An 8,884-nucleotide genomic window follows, 5' to 3' on the forward strand; every position below is an offset into this window, starting at 1 on the left:
CTGTACATCTGATCAGGCTATCCATCGAACAAGGGGCATGAACCCACTGGTGGCCAATGACCGGACACTAGGGGCAATTTTCAGTGTATCTGACTGGGCCATCAATTGAACAAGGGGCATGGATCCAACCTTTCTCCCCATCCGCTCAAAGCCTTTTATTGGGCACTATTCCCTGGATTCGGGTGGGCTTACCCCATGATGATTTTGATATGATTCAACTTTCGAAAGTTCTCTCCAACCATTTCAAAACTCTCTTGGGATTGTCATTTTCCCACTGATTAATGCATGTGCTTTGGATTATGGTTGCATGTTTATACACTCTGGTTACTTTGAACTGCGTGATTGGTTGCTCTTCCTCTTAATTTTGTTCTGCACTTAAACAAAGTTTTGTCGAGTTTCCTCCCTTTGTGTTGCATTTCAATGAGTTGTGGCAAGTTGCCCTACACTCATTTCGTAAGGTACATGATGCATTACTCTGAGTACTGCTCATTTCCCTCTGCATGCCATGCACTGCTCATTTGCATCGCACTATTTTGTGCATTTCACTTTGTATCACACAGTTTTGTGCACCTTGCATCACATTGTTTTGTGAATTCAACTCGTATCGCACTATTTTGTGCACCCATATAGCACTGTTATTGCAATCTACATCACATTGTCTAGTGCATTTCAATCTACATCGCATTGTGTAGACACCCCATTTTTTACGGCCCTTTAAGACTTGGATGTTCTCGCAGGTACATCCAACGATGAGTCTGTTTGCTCACCAAATGCTCAAAGTCCGTAGCAGAATGCCACAACTTTGAGACTTTCAAACCCTACATCATTTTTGTCTCATTTTTGGACCAGGCCTTTATCTTTCCAACCTGCAATCTCTGGTGGCTTGCCGGCTATCATTTTTGGTCTGCCGACCATTGATATGCCTTGCCGGCCACCAATGATGCCTTGCCAACCACCACTGATGGCCGACCGACCACTACTGTTTTCTGTAGATATTTTATGCCAACTGTGCCAGCTGTTTGCACAGATGCATGCATCTGTCCACACATGGAGGGCTGGATATCCTTGTAGAAGTTTCATGTTTTCTATATATAGGAAACCCCTCTCTCATGTTTTGAGGTTAGGAAATTTTAGACTAAAAAATTTTCCACTCTCTCTACAAATTCTCTACACTTTTGCCTACAATTCCTACACTCTTGCCTATACACCCTTAACCAAATCCTCTCATTTCTGAGCTGAGGTGTTCTTGAGCTTGGTTTAAGCTCTAGAAGGTGTGTTTGCTTGGAATCACTCTTCTCTTCAAGAGTTATAACACTAGCTTTATTAGCTTGCTTTACATGTATTCCTATCATTTTTTCACTGTTTTGGGCTGTTTTTTAGTTGTAAAAACACTATACTTTATGGGCTAAAATTGGTGTTTTTGGCCATTTAAGGTTAGGGGGTGGTTCGTCCCTCTTCATTCTTTGTTGTTAAGGCCATTCCACATTTTTTTCCTATTTTCAAACCATCTTTTTTTTTGGGCCATTAAACACTGATTTTTACAGTATTTTTAGTAGTGAAAATCATGTTTTGAAGTCCAAATTTGGAGGGGTTAGCCTGCCCTCCTTGTGTCTTGTTTGCTAGCCTAATTGGTGCCATGCTTTAGCTTATTTTTCTGGCTTGTTGTAGCTTAATTCCAGCATGTTTTAGCCTCTGAGTTAGACTGTTTTAACTCTGTTTTGGGTTGGTTATTGCATTTGAGTCTTGTTTTGCATGCTTGTAGTGTGATAATCCTCATAAGCTTGGTGTTTTAGGCCATTAGACACCACTTGTTTGAGTTGATAGTACTAATTTTGGGCTTTTTGTACTTAATTTCCTCACTAATCATCTTTGCAATCTCCCTAATTTCTTGGCTTTTAATTTTGCTTTGGAAGTGGTTTCCAGTCACTTGTTTGCCTAAGTGTGGAATTGAGGTTTCATACTTAATGGTTTAATCTGTCAGGGGGATCATTACTAACGGTATGAGACTTCTTTTATACCCAAAGTAACTTGTGTCATGAGCTTTTCTTTCCATTAGAGGACTTTAATTCACCCTTTGGACTTAATTTGATTAAAGGATGGTTGGTAATCTAAAATGAGTAACTAAAACTTGGGTTAAAAAGATGAGCAAGATAATAACTTGGTGTGTTCAATCGGATGTTAATTGAACAGATGGAACTTGGACCATTTCATACTTGCTGGTGATGAAATGATCTAAGTCTCCAAGGTCAACTTCTTCCCTAGATCTTTTGTGAAAGGGAAGAGGTTTGTGTCTCATTTTGCATTTATTGAACTTGCACCTCTTGAGTCACAAGCCATCATGCAATGAAATTGCTTGAGTTGGTGGTTTTTGGCTTAAGTTCGCCTTTCCTTGGATTTGTTCATGAAAATGAGGGGTGAGTTGTGCAAATAATCTGTGAGAATACCCTCTTTTTGCTCTGTTTGTCCTCTGATATAGGAAGATGAACCAGTGCATCAGTGGCCGGCAGAGCACCATCCATGGCCGGCAAGTGGTCGGCAACATTCACTAGTGGTTGGCTGGCCACTGATGCAAATCTCAGCAGAGTGTTGTTATGGTGGAGCAAAATTATTTAGGAAGTGTTCAATTGTGCAAACAAAGGCTTCGAGAGCAAAGTGGAGGTCTTTTCGGGTGGAAACCGAGCACGCGCATACACATCTTTCATTTGCTGAGGCGGAACAACAAATTAGCTTAGTTAAATTATTAGTTGCAAATGTTTTGTAATTATTTAATTAGTTAGTTAGCTAATTAGTTCATTTGTTGTAATAATTAGTTAATTAGTTTTGCTAGTTATTTATTTTGGCTTGTAATAATTAGCTTAGCGTAATTAGCTTAAGTAACATAGCTTAATTAGATTAGCTTGGCTATTCATTATGACTCTCCTTCGTGAAAGCATAATGTAATAATGTGTATGTCTTCCAACCCTACGTCTTTTTCCCTTTTATTTATCCGCTTTTGGTGGTTAGTTTAGGGACATGTTTCAAATAACATACCGTAGGCTCGGCGTATCATTCAAACTGCATTGTCATTTCAATACTTCTTTGAATACGTGTTTAATCACATGTTATTTAATTTAATCACATGCTATATTAGTAGCCAAGCCTAGTAATTGCATATTCCATGTGTTGCATTGGTCATTTTTGTATAGTTAGGAATTATGCATATTTTTCTAACTCATATCTTCTTAGCTTGGAGTACTAGGTGAGTTTTTAGTGCTTTAGCATACTTGCATGAATGTGAATGTTGCCATGTATAGCATGCTTGCCATGAGGCTAAGTGCTTATTTGTTAAACTGCTAGAATGCCTGTGGATGAAGACTTGTTGTTTGAATTGGAACGATTCAACAAATGTACATTTTAAGCCCACTTTGTTTGGTGGCAAATTCGCAACCTTTAAGCCCACCCGAGGTGGAAAAATCAAACACTTTTCACAAAACAAACATGAAATTGAATTGTTCCAATTCTCGCAATTTTAGTCTATACTTCACATAGTAATGCTAGCCTAATAAACCGGAACAAGAGCATATAATGTTGATAAAAAATCATGTCATGATTAGTAGAGGCTGATCTTTAATTAGGCGAGCGGGGATGCTCAATTCATGACCTTCCCCTCTCGTACCTAAGGTTCCGAGTCGAGGTAACTTTGGTGATGACTGACACGTGGCCTTTGGCACGAGTCATGGGTTTCCTAAATTTCCCCAAAATAAAATATTTTGGTGGCGACTCTATATCTGGCAAAGCAGTCCATTTTTGGCAATTTGATTCAAAATTGATTTTCCAAAAGATTTGCCGGATTTGGACTCTTTGGTTTTTATCAATTTCACATTGCATTTGTGAGATTAGATTCAGAACTGCGGAAGTCCGAACTGTAGGGCTTCTTTCAAACTTCCGAAAGGGGGCACAAAAAAGCCGAGCTACAGTTTCTGGCGACTCTACTTTGGGTATAGAGAACTTGACTCAAACTCATTATATGACTTTTTATCTACACTTATGTGTTTTTTTGCATTTGCATTTGCATTTGCATTGGTGCACCTATGTCACTGTGTTTTCCATCTGCTATTCCTGGACGGTTTGCCGGAGGCTCACTTGGAAAAGCTTACCAAAAGGATGACTGGTTGCGGGCTCTGCCGTGATGGGAACACAACCCTTGGATCTGGACTATCGCTGTACTGTTTGATCCTCCTTTCACTTTTTGGTGTTAGGTCTGAGAGGTATATTAGGTAATCTTGCTGAGGTACCCTTTTCGACCATTTGGCCTAGTTGCATATTGAAAGCCATAGAGACTGTTTCAAACTCGGACAGGGTGCTCACCCGAATACAGGATTGTGTGAAACCTTTTTGCTTGAATAGTGAACCCTAGCTCCTGATGAAACTAGGACAGGGTAACCCTACCCCCTCATAGGGGTGTTTTGGTTCTCGCTTGACTGTTATGTGCTTTTAGAGTGAAACTCTGCAGGAACGTGTATATCAGTTGCAAGTTTGGGTATCAGATTTAGGGGCAGAAGTCAGTGTTGAGTGCGGTTCTACAGCTTTTGATTACAACTGTGCATTGTTCACATATGAGCTGAGGTGCTACGCTGTTTCTGATTTTTGTTTTCCTTTTGCTTTATTTCTTTTTTCAATGTAGTTTATCACAATTGCTTCGGACAATTTTGTTACCCCCCAAGCACTCTGGACCCGTGTAAGGAGACTTTACAGATTCGGGGATCTTGTTAGAGAGACAACCAGTGTTTGCTTCGGTCCCACCGGTTACAAGACGGAGGAGGGTTAGGCATAATTCACCAGTCCAGCAGTCACCTTTTACTTCACCTCCGGCCAGTCAGGCTCAGTCTTCTACTTCCACTCCATTAAGAGATTATTCGCCAATTTTGATGGCTCCACATCCCCCGGTTAGCATGGAAGACTTGCTTTGTCCTCTCCAGCAAACCACTGAAATTATGGAGCAAGATGCTGCCCGTCAAGCTAAAGTTATAGCTCATCAAGCCGAAGTGATAAATAGGCTACAACAACAGCAACCACAACCAGTAGTGGCTTCTGTTTCCTATGCACCTCTAGTGGGCATTTCAGCAGCTGGAATCACTGTTAATGCTCAGGCTGAGAACCAGAGCAACCCAGTAGACCCCTGCAAGCCTCCAAGGCACCAGTGTACGAAACTGAGGAGCCATTTGAATTCGAGGTTGACCCTACTGCACTGAAGGTCAACAAGCTAGAAAAGCTTTTCAAGTGGGCACAGGGTGTGAACTCAATCCCTGACATCGAAGATGGTTACACCTACTTAACAGTAACTCTACCAGACCGATTCAAAATGCCATACATAGATCGGTTCTATGCCTCTGGGGATCCCATGGTCTATTTGCGGTTATTCTCAAACATCCTGCGGCCAATGGGCCTTACCAGACTTCAAAAGCTATCACTTTTCAGCCGGACCTTGTCAGGGATAGTGGCTATCTGGTATGCAAAGTTGGAAGACTCTGTGAAATGGAGGTGGGAGGAAATGGCTGAGGCCTTCATCGCACAGTACTCCTACAATACCCAGATCGAGGTCACACCCCGTGATCTTGAGATGACCCGTTAGAAGCCAAATGAAGGCTTCTCAGATTTTGTAACGAGGTGGAGGGCCAAGGCATAGATGATGACTAATAGGCCATCCGATAAGGACCAAATCAGAATCATGGTCCGCAATCTGCAAGGGAAATTATTACAGAAGATGATTGTCTTGCCGTTGTTCACATTTACTGAGCTCCATGAGATAGGGGTTCAGATTGAGGATGCAATGAAATAGGGGTTGATAACCGATGAGAAGGAGCAGCCCAAGAGGCCTTTCACATGCAGTTCCAATGCAACCTCGAGTGGAAGCACAACTGTACAGCCATCTTATGTGAATGTTGTCACCACTATAGCCAAGACTGCCAACCCATTTTCTAGTACAAATCCACAAACCTCAAACAACCAAGCCCAATCTGAAAGGGTCTTTACCCCACTATATATGCCTTTATCCCAAGCCCTGAGGGTGCTGATTAAAAAGGGGCATCTTAAGCCATTAGAAAAACGCCCACTACCCAATCCTCTTCCATATAAACACAACCCAGCCAACTACTACACTTTTCACCAGAAGCACGATCACAACACCGACCAATGTTATAGGCAGCGTCATGAGATTCAAGATCTCATTAAGAAGAAGGTGATAGCACCACCCCAAAAGCCAAATGTGACCACCAACCCTCTTCCAACCCACAACCAAGTTCCTCCACCCCATAACCTAAATCTAATACATACACTAGCCATCCCCTATGACCCCAGTGTATACATTACCCCTTCTTACCTACCCAAACTGGTTGTGTTCATTCCTGAAAGCACGAACTTGTGCATGATGGACACGTCCATACTTCAACCTGAACCCGTGGTGGTGATAATGGTAGAAGAAGAGAGGTTAGCCTTGGAGGAGAATACCAGTCCATTGCCTGAGAGCTTTACGAACTTATCGGAAGGGAAGTATGAGCCGTGCTATTACATTGTGCCAGTGGATCAAGCCAAACCCAAAGTGGTATTGCCAAAGGCAACGGGGGTTAATGTGGTTCGAGAGGATGGTCCAAGCCAAGGACTAGATGACCTAGCGGAGCTAGAAGAAGACTTAGACAATCTGCAGTTCTACGACAAGCAAGATTAGGGGGATATGCAGATTGACTGGTTTGATCTGAATGGGTCGACAGACAACTCTAGGTGGCTTAGTGATGAACCTGACCAAGAGGAGGAACCTCAATCAAAACCTGAAGAAAAGAAAGCGAGAACAACTACAGTGGCTGGAATCGCCGAGGACAAGGGGAAGTTGCCAGAGCGCACCAGTATCAAGGATCTAGCCCAGGAATTGGGCGTCGTAAGTACTACTGATACAGAGCAGGAAGCCGCATTGAAGCAGTTTGTGCTAGAAAGGGACCAAGACAAACAAAAAGTTGGAATAACTCAACACCCTACGGGGGATGTTTTTGATGAGAGAATGATTAGACTGGATCCAGACAACTGTTTGTTTATTGTCGAAGGTGCATGGTGAAAGGACGATGATCTGCTTTTGGCTCACATCGATGAGGATTGGGGTGAAGACCTGCCAGATAACACCTAGTACTCCGAGAAGATAGACCATATGACTAGGAGTGGGCGGTACTTCAAGCCCTCACACTTGGACCAAGCTGAAGCCTCTGGAAAGGATAAAGAGGTAAAGAAGCAGGAGGAAAAATAGTTGGAAGAAGAAGCAGTGCTGAAAAAGCTGAAGAAGATCCAGGCCAATATTTCAATTTGGGGTATGCTCATGGCTTCTCGCGTGCACCGACAGGCTGTCCTATCAGCGGTGGATAAAGCCAAATTTTCCATCGATACCACTCATGAACAGCTTGTCGGATCTGGGAGGCGCTGCGCCAACTTTGACCTTCTCAGACAAGGAACTACTGCCAGAAGGCACAACATATAACAAATCTCTGTACATATCTATTGAGTGCAGAGAAAAGTGGGTGCCAGTGGTATTGGTCGATATTAGGTCGGCTATCAACGTCTGTCCATCTCGTACAGCATATGCAATCGGCCTGAAATCAGCAAAAATTGTGCCTACAACCCAAGTGATTCGGGCGTATGACAACACCAGCAGAGAGGTGATGGGCACAGTGCAGATCAGAGTTCAAGTGGGCCCAGCTCAACAGGATATTGAGTTCCATGTCCTGGATATGCCGACCACATTCAATCTACTGCTAGGAAGACCATGACTACACCAAGTAAAAGTTGCCTCCTCTACCCTCCACCAAATGCTGAAATACCACCACGGGAAGAGGGTGGCTATTGTGTTCTGGAATTCATTTATCCATCATCCGCCAGAGGTAACTACACCTGTATTGGAAATTGTTCATGGCGAAGAGGATGTATTTCTTTCAGGGTTCACTCTAGCTAAGGCCCGAGCAATGCAAACCATCTTGGCAGCTGATGAGGGCTTGTATGTCAATGCCCAATCAATCTACTTCATGAACAAGCTTCAACATCTGCCAGGAATGCGGTTAGGAAGAAGTGGCCGGAAGGGAGTCCAAGCACTGGCTGATGTGCCACATAACCCGCATGTCTTTGGTCTTGGCTATACGCCCATGAAAGAGGATTGGGTTAGGAAAGGGAAAGAGATGGCCAGCACCCCTGAATGGTCATTTTGTTTATGAGGGTGAAGACTTCCCATTTGACGGTTTTCCCGAACCCTGGTTCAATTATGAGAAGCAGCATTTTCCTAGCTTTGAGATTTTGTTTGACTTGCAACTGCAAGACAGTGATACAGAGGAACCGGTTGAACTGACTGCCAAAGCTGAGCAGAGCATAGAAAGTGGCTTGAATGGCAGCGAACTTGAAGTAAGGGCAGCACTGGCATGTCTGCTTTCGGATCCTCTGATCGACTTAGAGAGCTTGGGGGATAACCTGACCGTTTCCATGATCGAGGACCAACCGGGTGTGAACTCTTTTAGCAGCATTTTGGATGCATCTGATGCACCATCCCTCATTTGGCAGCTGAAGGAGGGCTACTTGTCTAGTAGTTTTGAGTTGGGTAGTGACCCAGAATCTGATTCCATAGAGTCTGTGGAGTCGGAATCAGATTTCGGTGGTTTTGAGTCTCAATCCGGTATTCTTAGGGGTGATAACCTAGATGCCAAGGTCTTGTCCAGGTCATCATTTTCTTTTTCCTTTGAGTCGGTTGCAACTGAATAACTGGATGAGCTTGACCTTGTGAATGAGAATGCCACTGCAGATTCTGAGTATTTCTCTGTGCCCCTTGTTTATTGCATTGATTAGTATTTTCAAAATTTTAATGAAAATGATGCGAAAGGAA

Source organism: Camellia sinensis, chromosome 1 (assembly GCF_055761805.1).
Source record: "Camellia sinensis isolate YWXY chromosome 1, ASM5576180v1, whole genome shotgun sequence".
In the NCBI taxonomy this organism is placed as follows: domain Eukaryota; kingdom Viridiplantae; phylum Streptophyta; class Magnoliopsida; order Ericales; family Theaceae; genus Camellia; species Camellia sinensis.